Below are 12,910 nucleotides of genomic sequence, written 5' to 3'. Positions count from 1 at the left end.
TTGCTTGCCTCGCATCACTGGGCACATCTTTAATCTCTTAACAGCCTCTTTCCAGGACTGCTTGAACGCTCTCCTGTTGTGAAGGTTAATTTAGTGAAAACTTTTAGCGATAATCATTTTATCCACTAAACCAGGCACACTTAGAATGCAGAGGTTTGCAGTATGTTGACAGCAAACAAGGAAATGGGGCGGTCTTACTTGCCCTGAAGCTCTTGCCCTGACTTTGGAATATGTCCAGACCTTACAAGATAATTGACCTGAGAAACATGCCTGAAAAGGATGCCAGTATCAGTCAAATATTTATAAATTTGAATTTCTTTCTTAGACTTTAAAGTAAATAAAATGCAAATATAAGTTCTTATGTTTTCTCACTCCACAAAGAGTTATCCAGTACCCTCTCTGAACTTGCCCACACTCCGTTATGCAAGCTGTGCCCTAGGGCTGTGTTGTAAAACGCACACAGGTTTCAGACTTAGTATAAGAAAAGAATGTGAAAGACCTCATTAATAATTTTTGTACTGATCATGTGTTGAAATGTCCATATTTTAGATACACTGAGTTAAAATATGTCATTTAAATTAATTTCACCCATTTCTTTTTACTTTTTAAAATATGGCTACTAGAAACATTTTAATTATATGTAGTATCCCTATTGGATGGTGCTGCTCTAGGTACTTAACAGCATGTGAAATAACCTTGCCAAGGGTATGGGGAAAGAGTAAACTGAAGATCGCTGACTTTATGAATCTAATATCAATGGGGAGGGGATGAAATTATTGCACTCTTCTACTAAGTTTGAAGAGGATGATTGCCTCTTTTGTACTTATCGAGAGATTTTTGATCTTATTCATGATCCCCCTGGACTTGTCTCTTGCCTTCATACATTTATATTTTATGCCATTTTCCTGGCAATGTCCCTTTTGCTCAATGTCTGAATACACATCTTAAAGCCCTCTTCCTTTTGTTTGGCGCCAATAACTTTTTAGACCAGAGTCCATGAAGATGACAAGAGTCAGGGGTGGGCGTGGGCGTGCAAAGGGGAGCAAAGGTCTCAAGTGGAACTGGCAACCAAGCCGACTTGGCCTTAGTCCTCCTTGAGGTTCCTCTAATCAAAGGGGCTGACCCCTCCCCCAAGATAACGACAGAAGGGGCAGGTCCACCAGGAGGCCTCTTTGGGATGATAAGGAGTGTACCCGCACTCTTCCAGGAACTAGGAGCTGGCAGTGGGCACAATAGGTCATAGAGAGCCATGTTTTTATTACGCAGGAAAGAGGGCTCTGGATAATTGCAACCAGGATAAGAACTCCTCTCAGGAGAAGAGGTTTTTCTCTTTTTTTCTCAAACACGGTGCCAGTTTTCACAAGGGCTGTACAATGCTCACCAAAGGTCTCAGTGTCACTAAGATCCGAGATCCGAAATGCACTTTGCTTTTTTTTTTTTTTTCTTCCTTTTTTGTGGCCTCGCCAGGCGGCATGCAGGATCTTAGTTCCCTGACCAGGTATCGAAGCCAGGGCCCCCCCACCCCCCGCAGTGAGTGGACGCGCTGAGTCCTAACCACTGGACCACCAGGGAATTCCCTGAAACGCGCTTTGCTTTATCAACGGCAGGTGAGAATAACCTAGGCAGTCGTGTGTTGGAACATGCCTGGCTCTTCTCCCTATTTGTTGAAATACTTGTTCTGCGTAGCTATGTTATGCTGAACCTAAGCCTCCACAGTTGACCCTTGAGCAACATGGGGGTTGGGGTGCCAACTCCATGCATATTTGAAAATCCAAGTATAACCTTTGACTCCCCCAAAACTTAACTACTAATAGCCTACTGTTGACCGGAAGCCTTACCCATAACCTACAGTCGATTAACACATGTTGTATTTATATGTATTATACACTGTATTCTTACAATAAAGTAAGCTAGAGAAAAGAAAATGTCTGTTAAGAAAATCATAAGGAAGAGAAAATACATTTACAGTACTGTACTGTAATAATCGATACCCCAAGTTCACATTGTCTGTTTGAAACAGAGCACGACACAATGGTCCTTCCCCTCTGTCCTCCACCTGCCTTTTGTCTGTGGTAAAACTTTAGCCAAAGAATAAGTTAAATCAGAGAAGTGGGAAAATGCAGAAACAAAGGAAAATTGTCCAAGACTAAATAATGATAGTTTAGTCATTAAGCAAAGTCAAGGACCTTTAGTTCCTCCTCAAGGGCTGTAGATAATATTCTGAGCCGTGTCCCGTGAGCTGTCTTATAGATGCTGAAGCCCCCACCAGGTGGAAGAAGTTAACTACATGATGACCAGACTGTAGCTGCCACAATCCTGAGAAATGGCCTCAAGGAAGTGGGAACAAACCGACCATGGAACTGAAGATTAACTGTACTTAAAACTATCAAGAAGATGCTGGTCAGACCACCAATGACCAATTTCAAGATGATTGTCAGAGCTGACTGTGCTGCTTCTACATGTAGCCCCCTCCCTCTGCCTATAAAAACTCTTGCCCCCTGATTGTCAGGTGGGGGGAGTTGGCCTTTGGACAGGTGTCCGCCTCCCCCCACCCGCCATTTGCAGCATCCAAAATAAAGCAAACTTTCCTTTCCACCAACCTTGCCTCTTTATTGGCCATTGAGCGGCAAGCTGCCGGACCCTGCTTTCAGTTACATGTTTACAAGATGAATCATCCGTCTCTCAGTACCTATATCAATATTGTCTTATATGATATAAAACACTGTAGATGTTACCCGCACAGTTCAAACTCCTGTTGTTCAAGTGTTGACTGTGACTAGGTTCATCAGTACCACTTTTTAAAATTCCATATATATACATTAGTATTTGTTTTTCTCCTTCTGGCTTACTTCACTCTGTATGACAGATTCTAGGTCTATCCACCTCACCACAAATAACTCAATTTCATTCCTTTTTAGGGCAGGAATAAAGATGCAGACGTAGAGAACGGACTTGAGGGCACGGTGGTGGGGGAAAGGGAAGCTGGGATGAAGTGAGAGAATAGCACTGATATATATACACTACCAAATGTAAAATGGATGGCTAGTGGGAAGCTGCTGCATAGCACAAGGAGATCAACTCGATGCTGTGTGACTATCTAGAGGGATGAGATAGGGAGGGAGGGAGGGAGGCTCAAGAGGGAGGGGATATGGGGATATATATATACATATGGCTGATACACTTTGTTGTACAGCAGAAACTAACAAAACACTGTAAAGCATTTATACTCCAATAAAGATGTGGGGAAAAAAGCTATCTCCTAGAAACTTCTGATCAGAAAAAAAAAAAGAGTCAACTGTACTTACAAAGCAAGAATTGACAGCCCACATGAGTTGTCAATACATAATTCCACTGCTTAAATGTCCAGATTAATGTTTCAATTTTTATCAGAAACCTCCATTGCAATTTCAATTAAGGAGTGCAGGCATATATCTTGTCTTAATCATTTTTACTGCTGGGAAAACTAACGCCCAGCCTGTTAAGTTAAAAGTAACTTCCAGCGCAGCAACGGGTGGAAGCTGCCCCACTCTGAGTCCCCGAAAAAGTGTGTTTATATGGCTTACCATGCCTGCATCCTTTGTCCCAGGGCTCTGGGTCACCCAGGTGGACCTGCCTGTTACGTCTGGGCACAGCCCTCTGTCTCCTGCACCTCACTTCCCATGCTTTCCAAATCTGTGGGAGGGAGGTTATCTCTCCTGATTAGACTAATCTCGAGGAGGGCAGGCCCATGTCTGTTTTGTTCCCCAGCGCTGCCCTAGTACAGCGTGGTGTGCCTGGATGTCCAACGCAAGAGGGGAGGAGGAGCACAGGAACTCTCCCAGCTCACGCTGGAGTGGTGGGCAAGACAGGAACAGCTCAACGGGTGGTACCTGAGGAGCTGCCCTGCCTCTTCCCTGAACCCTTATTGGACTCAGGGTGTACACAATCAAGTCAGCTCGTCTTGTCTGGGATGGGTAGAAGTTTGGGTGTAGTGCTGCTGGGCTGGGCTGGGTTTCCATGAATCATCACCACAGGAGTTGATGTCCTGGATCCTAGGGGCTGTCCCCAAAGAGTGACTTCCTGCCAGAAACCTCACCTATCACCTGGTATTGAATGACAAACACTGTTCCTTTGTAGGCATAGCCACCTCTAACCCACCCAGGCAGGCAGGGCACCTTACTAAATAAACATCACCAGATCCCACCCAGCTGGATCCGGGACTCCACACTGCTGGCATCTGACATTTTGGCCACAGATGTGCCTGGAGCATCTTCCTGGTGCAGGCACTGTTCCAGGGGCTGTATTGGGTGGCAAACAGGACAGACAGTGCTGTCCTCGTGGAGCTTGTGTTCCAGAGGAGGGCAATAAAATAACTGTAGGCTTTGTAATTTCTGTGATTCAGATCAAATGAGGCAAAGTGGCAGACTTAATGGGTTGCAGATTTACTAGGTGACTGGAGGAAGTTTTCACGTGAATTGTGAGAAGAGGTGGCTGCGGTAACACCCCAGGTTCCAAGAAGAAGGCACAGGGAGTGTGGAGACCCCCAGGTGGACTGGGGATTGACACAATCAAGGGACAGAAAGCCAGCATGGTTGCAGCATCGAGAATGTCGGCCAGAGGGGGAGTGGGGGAAGGGGTGAACAGGGCCAGATCATAAAAGGTATTATAGACTGTGAAATAGAGTTTAAATGCATCATGGTTGCCATAGGAGCCACTTCAGGGTTGTCTTTCTTTGTGGGGAGAGGATTCATTATGATAAACAGTTTGGGAAGATGACCTGGCTTATCACTTTTCACCCTTTTGGCTAAGATCAAGTGTAGAAAGATGACCTGGCTGCAGCAAGAGGTTGAAAGGTTGGTGTGAAGGGGCCAGAGAGGAGCTGGGAGCCCCATTGGAGAGGTGGTGGTGGCTTCTGGAGCTGATGCAGTGGAGATGGTGAGAGGAGGGCTCAGGAGACATTCTGGACAGGGCTGACACATGGGATAGAGGGGTCTGTTAGGGTTTAAAGGATGAAAATTGACTCCTGGGTTTCAGGTGTGAGCATCTGGGTGGTACCATCATGAGATGGGGGAAGCCATGGGCAGCAGTGTTGTGCTGGTTTGAGGGCAAAATCAACAGATCCAACAAACGCATGTGCCCATGTGTTCATAGCCACAGGTCTCACAACAGCCAAAAGGTAGGAACAACCCAGTGTCCACCGACAGATGAATGGATAAACACAACGTGGTCCACCCACACAATGGGACATTGTTCAGCCATTATGCTACATGAAAGAAGCCAGACCTCCAAGGTCACATATGTATGATTCCATTGATGTGAAATGTCCAAAATAGGCAAGTCCAGAGAGACAGAAAGCAGCTTAGTGGTTACCAGGGAATAGGGGGAGGGGCTGCTTGATGGGCACAGGTTTTCTTTTTGGAGTGACAAAAATATTTTGGAACTAGATAGAGGAGATGGTTGCACAGCATTGTGAATGTACTAAATGCCACTGAATTGTTCACTTTAAAATGGTTAATTTTATGTTATGTGAATTTCACCTCAATTAACAAACTTTTTTTATAATAGATCTGTGCTTGACCCCAGGATTTCTGGGCTGTAGCACGCTATGCCGATCAAGTGTCCGCACTAAGTTCAGCATCAATATGGTGACCTCCCGGGAGCGGGGGACCACCAGGTTGTCTAAGGAGTGGTGAACTGGCCCAGGTCAGAAACAGAGCAGGTCAAAACTCCCATGCTGATGAGTAGTGGGACTGCGCCTGTGAATAACCATTTCACTCCAGCCTGAGCAACTTAGCAAGACCCTGTCTCTTTAAAAAAAAGGAAAAAAAGGATCTGATTTCCCTGGGTTAAATTTGAGATGCCTAGGTATCCAAGGGGAGTTGTCAGGTAGGCAGTTGCATGTTCATATGTGAAAAGCAGTAGGGAATGGCCATTCTCACCTGTTCCTGTGGATATTGCTGCTTCCCGACTTCCCCTGGCCCACTCGCCGCTTTGGTGCAGGCCAGGGTGGGTGTGGGGGGGCCCATGCTCCCATGCAGAGGCCAGAGAGCCACACCTCAGCCTGGAACCCTGTCCCCGGGTGCTCTCTGCTGCGAGTCTGAACTTTATTCCTACAGGGCTTTCCTGTAGCACCTGCATTTGCAAGTGGTGTTAGCATCTTGATTCCAAGGCAAACCCAGAACCCCCCACCAACTCCCTACATTTTATGGATAAGGTAGCACCCAGAGGCCCTCCACAGAGTGCCCAGGGCGTTCACAATGACCGTCTATCGCTCACTCCTTGATCCTTTATTGATTGCTGCCAGGGGCCAGGACATACTCTTCCCACTGAGCCCAGGTTACCAAAATGCTGCTTGATTGACCCTAGAATTGTGTACACAGCTATAGTCCCGTGTCATACAGAATAACTGTCAGTCGGGGTGCTCCTGAAGACCCAGTGGTGACTAAGAAACTGTTTTTGCCCTCAGAAAGCTCATGGACCTTGGGGGGCTGGGGCTTTCTCAACTCCGGTCCTATAACGCTCAGAATTTCTGTTCTTAACAGAGGCTTAGTGAGGCTCTGGCCCCCTCTTTTACCTGGAAGGACAGCATTTTGAGTTTTTTAAAACTATCTAGAACTTTCTATGCACCAGGCACAGAGAGAAGTGCTTTCCCACCATGAAGCAGGTGCCACTATTAGCCCCACTGGAGAAGTAAGAAAGCTGAGGCTTAGGGGTTTAAATAACCTGCCCCAGAGGGTAGCTGATGTGCAACAGGGCTGGGGCTCTGGTCCAAGAACTTGTTTTCTTATCTGAGTTCAGACCTGTGTTCTTACATACTCTGCCCCGAGCGGCCGCAGCCCCAACCCTCTCACTCACCAGGAGGAAGAGACTTGGGTTCTGGTTGCTGCTCCTCCATCAATTAGCTGTGTGACCTTGGGAACCTGCCTTTGTCAGGAGAATAATCCTTAAGGTCCTTCCTACTCATATAGGCCATGGAACAATGATTGTCCCTTCTTTCTTGAGTAGTATATGCATCAGTGGGAACCAGGCACCCAACCAATGCTTATTGATTCACCCAACTAGTATGCATGGAGCATCACTCTTCTCAGGGTGGGGACACAGCAGAAAACAAGAAAGGCAAGAATTCTTGTCCTCTGGAAGTTTCAGGGTTGTCATGGGGAGGCAGGCAAGAGACAGATAAATAATTAGAATATATAATACGTCAGGGAGCAGTGTGTCCAATAGAGAAAAATGAAATAGGAAAGGGGGATGGGGAGCCGTGTGGGAAGTCTACGATTTTATTTTATGTATTTATTTTTAAAAATGAGACCTTTTATTTATTTATTTATTTTATTTTGGCTGCGTTGGGTCTTCATTGCTGTGCATGGGTTTTCTCTAGTTGCGGTGAGTGGGGGCTACTCTTCGTTGCAGTGCGAGGGCTTTTCATTGCGGTGGCTTCTTTTGTTGCGGAGCACCCTCTCTAGGCACGCGGGCTTCAGCAGTTGTGGCTCACAGGCTCTAGAGCACAGGCTCAGTAGTTGTGGAGCACGGACTTAGTTGCTCCGCGGCATGTGGGATCTTCCCGGACCAGGGCTCAAACCCGTGCCCCCTGCATTGGCAGGCAGATTCTTAACCACTGCGCCACCAGGGAAGCCCAGTCCTACGATTTTAAATAGAATGGCTGGAAAGGCCTCTCTAGGAAGGTGGCCCTTGAGTGGAGTCCTGAAGGAGGTGAAGGAAAGAGCATTGCAGGCAGAGGTGAGTACAAAGGCCCTGGGACTGGCATGTGCCTGGCGCAGTCAAAGACTAGCAAGGAGGCCCCATATGTGGAGCGGGTAAATGCAAATGGGGTCAGGAAGTACCAGGAAATCAGAGTCTCACGTGAGAACCTGCCTCGGGGGGCATGGAGAAAGCAGCTAGGAGGTCATTGCAGAGGTCTGCGTAGGTGCTGATCAGATCCCAGCAGTGCAAAGGGCGAGAGTGATCACATTCTAGATATATCTTAACATAGAAGAACCAAGACTTTCATTTAAATCTAAATAGTAATTATCAAATGTTGATTTTAGATGGATCTATTGGAACTATTTAGATACTTCCCAGAATTGCTCATGAGAACCAAAGAAGAGGTCCAGAATTTATCCTAAACTTCCTAGGACTTTTCTGAAGGATCTATGGGCTGGCTGTTCACACAGAAGAGAAGATTCTATCCACTCCAAGATTTTCCATCATCTTCTCAATCACTGTCTTCTGTGGGTTGACCACATACACGGGCAGTTCTCGGAAGGTTCCTGCAGTTCTCACAAAGGCAAAACAAACCCTTCACAGCCATCCTCCCTGCTGTGGGAAAATGTGTTGGCGTTTCACTGATGCATGGAGGCTCAAGTGAGGCGCAGCTCCTGTGGGCAGGACCCAGACAGACGTGCCTGTCAAACCTGCTTGTCTGTGGCTGCTCAGCCAAGACTGTGGCTGGTCAACCATCGCTTCTCAAGGACAAGGAAGGCAAGTAAACGGAGTCTGTCCCCAGGAGAGCAGGTCATCATACCCAGGGAGGGTGGATAGGCCAAGAATGGGGTCCAAGAGCTGTCTACAGGGGAATGAGAGGGGCCGGCTTCCTCCTTATAAGGCGTGGAGGTGGTGCCTGGTTTGGGTACGAGAGGAGAAAGCATCTTGTCCCATTTTGCTTGGTTAAATTACTTGAACATTCTCTGGCTGCTAAGTACCACCTTAAGACAGTATGGGCCATGCTGGGTGAAAGGAATGCTCTGTTTAGTACTCTTGTCTCTGCATCATTGCCCAGGACAAAAGAAAAGGAAGGAAGGTTTCTAAGTTCAGGTATAAAGTGAGTAAGACCAGCTGCCTCCTATCTGTGGTAAGGGCATAGCTGGACATTTACAATGGCACTTTGGTGCTGGATTTTAGCTGAGGGGTGCAAGGGAGCACCCCTTTTGTGCTTGGTGAACTTCTGCCTCACTCACTATATTTGTGGGTCATCAATTCCCTTAAGCTTCCTCTAACTCATTCTCCCTATTCTGGAGTACTGTGCATGCGTGTGTGTGTGTGTGTGTGTGTGTGTGTGTGTGTGTGTGTATGCATTTATCCTTCTTCCCTACATCACAGGCAAGCGAAGATCTGCGCCTTGGGCTTTGAGAAGAATGTTGACATGGAAAAGGGTCAGATAGGAGGACCCACGTCTTAGAGGCTCAGGGCTCTTATAATCTAAGCCTCCCTCTAGGATTGCTGTAGGGTGAAAAGAGCATTTTATAGAGTTCAAAATATCCTTAGGGATCTCTGGGCTAAATTTTCTTTACTGTTAGGACTAACCCCTATTTACATTGGGGCTGAGTTGCAAAGAAACTCCCACATTTTAAATTCCCATTTGGGGACCTGTCTTGAGCTGCTTCACTGCATGAAGCAGGGACTAGCATGGCTTCTACTCGGCTACGCCCACTTATACTCAAACCCCGGTGTGGCTGACAGGTCCCAGGAGCCAGGGGTAGTTGGTTGAGGTTTAGAGAGTCCTAGAGAGACCTGTCTTCAGCTGTCCTGGTAAGGCAGCTTGTCGCTTCAGCTGGCCCTGATTTTCTGAGTTCACTTTGATGGAAGTGGGAGTCTGTGAACAGTCAGGTGTTCCTTGGGAGTCCTGTGATGCTATGGTAGGCGGGGGCAGGGGTGGCAGTCAGACTAGAAGGCGCTCCCAGGGCAGGCTGTCACCCCCTGTGACCCAGCCCAGGGAAGGCTTTCCAGCCAGTCCTGGTTGTCAGGGCATGCACGGAGACCTGGGCATCTGGAGCTCCCAGAATTTGAGCTGCAGGCTGGAGATGTGCTCCCTGACCCAGACCCTTGGCAGCTATATCATATAATACCAGACAGTGTGCCAGGGTGTAAGCTAAAAATAAAAGTTAATATTCCGTGAGCCCAAGTTTTTGGGTCACTGTCTCCTTGGAGCCAACTAATCCAGGGCCATTGACCTAAGTCAAAGGAAGGCATTTAGGTTCACCATTCAGGGCCAGTGTATTTATTTCCCATCTGTTTTTGAATCTTCAGGCTCAGGCTTGATGCATATTAAGGGGGATATTTTATGAGAGATTTGTGGGGAACACAGGGTTTTATAAATGTGCTCCCCTCTCCTTCATTAAGTGGAAGGTTAAGAAATCCCGTCCTGGGAGTCAGAAGCAGTTCCCTTCCCCACTGATGCAGGACTGAGCCAATCAAGTCTTCTTCCCCCACGCCCCTGCCTTTTCCAGAATTTCCCCTCTTCAGCCAGCACCTGTCAACCTGGTCCGCTCCCACCATCTCTGTGCCCGGCACACATGAGGGTTGGCTCTTCCTCGCAGGACTGAGGGAAAAGCAAGAGAGGGGACGCCTCTACTGGTCTCTGATAGTTGGTCACCCAAACCATGTGACCTGTGAGAGAGAAAGGGGGGCACGGTGAATAATCATGCTTGGACAGGAAGTATCCCAGGCGCTCTAAGACTGATGGGCACCTTATCTATGATGACTTCCCTCTCCGTTTGATCAACTGAGTTAATTTGATTGTTTTCTGAAACAATGAGTTTATGGTTGTTATTGAACCCATGCTTGCTCATTCTAAAAAGTTTAATTAGTAGAAAAAAAGAAAGCAACAGATTTCCTAAAATTCCAGCACCACAAATAACGAGTATTAGCATCAGGGAACAGCATTCCAGAATCTACCTGCTCTCTTTCTCTGTTCCTATCTCTCTGTGTTTCTCTCTCTATCTCTCTCTCCCACACATTCGAGTGCACACACAAACACATACACACATACTGAACAATAGACAGATGGACAGATTAGACGGATGGGTGGATAAGTATATGGATTGAGGGACTGCTAGAGAGATAGATACACTAACATCATTCAATAAAAATGAGATCCACATGTTTTCAAAGTAAAATTTTAGCTTTACTTACATTTAAAATTAAATTATGATGAAATAGTTGAATGCAGTATAAGTGTTTCTCAACTCCAAGAACCATTACTTCCCTAAAAATCTCTTAACTAAGATTAAGAGATTATGATAACCACGACAAGGCAGAGGCTTTATATAAAATCGACATGCCTCCGTTGAGACCTGGTTTTGTCACTGGCGGCCCCGAGCCCCTTAACACCACTCCACCCATTGCAGGGCTCGTCTGATATTATGACATTTCTCAAAGTTCGGGGGAAAAACTTGTTTATCTTTCCATTGTTCCTATTTTGTGGCTGCTGCCGCTTCTTCTTTTTTTTTTTTTTTTTACATGTTTTGGCTCATTTTGCGAGGCACTGGGGAAGAGAGACTCTGTGAGTCTTCTTCATTCAGTCCCTTTCCCATTTGGACTGGTTCTATGTGTAGAATCTGACCCAGAACCTTTGAGGTTTTAAGATTCTTCTAGGTCTCAGTGTTCTCATCTGTATCATGGGCTTAACAGGACCCGCTCTCTGTGGCTGGATGTGGCAGGAGTGGCTGCACTCACGAGATTGTCATCTGAGAAGGCGCAAGGGGAACCCCTAGACGCCTCGGCACACGTCGCAACGCATTCCTGGGGGTCATGGGATCAGCTGAGGGGAACAGGATGCTGGGATGAGCAAGTGTAGGTGTGGAACAGAGGAGGCCAGGAGGGAATGCAAAGCTGCCCCAGGGCAAAAGCACTCAGCTCCACTCAGGGCCTCCTGGGCAGGGGATGGATCTTGGCTGGGAGCGCTGGGCCAGCAGGGGCCAGCAGGCCTGGCCTCCTTGGCCATGCACTGGGGCTGGGTACCTGAGATCTTATTGCTGCCCCACCACTGTCCCAGAAGGACAGGCAGGGCCTGAGAAAGCAAAGACCATGGCCTTCCCCAGGCAGGGCCAGACGGGGCTTGGAAGGGCTGCTCCTGGGGTTGATCCTCTGTCCTGTGTCCTTGGGTGGTTGACCAGTTAAAATCCTCTGCTATGAAGGTTGACCAGTTAGAATCCTGTCCTGGCCCCCAAGCCACCAGCCTGGCAGCCATGGAGAAAGTGGGTCCCATTTGGCCCTCCACCTCTTGACAAGCCCCCTCACACCTAGGTGCCAGGAGTGAATGTTTATTCCCCCAGGGGTATTTAAAGAGAACCTCACAGAAGGGCGATGATCATCACAAAAGAATCACTTGGTCAAGACAGGGATTTAGGCATAAATTACATAGTGGGGGCCTGGAGACCACTTGATCATGCAAAGCAGTGCCAGCTTCATAGGTGTAACCTGTGCCCAGGGCCCCACACTTGGTTTAATGCTCTGCTGTCACTGACTAGAAATTCTGGGTACTTTTTAAACAAGGGGCCCATATTTTCACTTTGTACCGGGCTCTGTGGATTGTATAGCTGGTCCTGATGCAAGGTGGAAGGTCATCCAGATTTGGAGGGCCGCACCCCAGTGATGCAAACATCTACTGGGTAGAGATCCCAGGAGCTTGAGAACTTTCCATTCAAGTGTGTGGTTGACAGCTTGGACGTGGCTGGGCACTCCAGGACTTGGGCAAGTTTCCAAATCCCCTTTGCCCCTCTGTATTAGTTTCCCAGGGCTGACATAATACATTACCACAACAGAAATTTATTTGCCCTCAGTTCTGAAAGCTAGAAATCCAAAATCTAGGTGCCAGCAGGTCCAGCCTCCCTCTGAAGGTATAGGAGAGAATCTGTTCCATACCTTTCTCTGAGCCTTGGGTGTTGCTGGCAATCCTTGGCGTCCCTTGGCTTCTATGAGCATCGCTCCGATCTCTGACTCAGTTGTCACATGGCTTCTCCCCGTGTGTCTGTCTCTGGGCCTCTTCTCTTCTTATAAGGTCACTAGTCATGTGGGATTCAAGGCCCCACCCTAATGACCTTATCTTGATCACATCTGCAATGATCCTGTCTCCAAATAAAGTCACATTCACAGGTACTGGGGGTGAGGACTTCAGCATATCTTTTTTTTTTTTTTTTTTTTCCCTCCGGTACGC

This window comes from Hyperoodon ampullatus, assembly GCF_949752795.1.
Source record: "Hyperoodon ampullatus genome assembly, chromosome: 19".
Taxonomy (NCBI): Eukaryota; Metazoa; Chordata; class Mammalia; order Artiodactyla; family Ziphiidae; genus Hyperoodon; species Hyperoodon ampullatus.
This window is presented reverse-complemented; position numbering follows the sequence as displayed.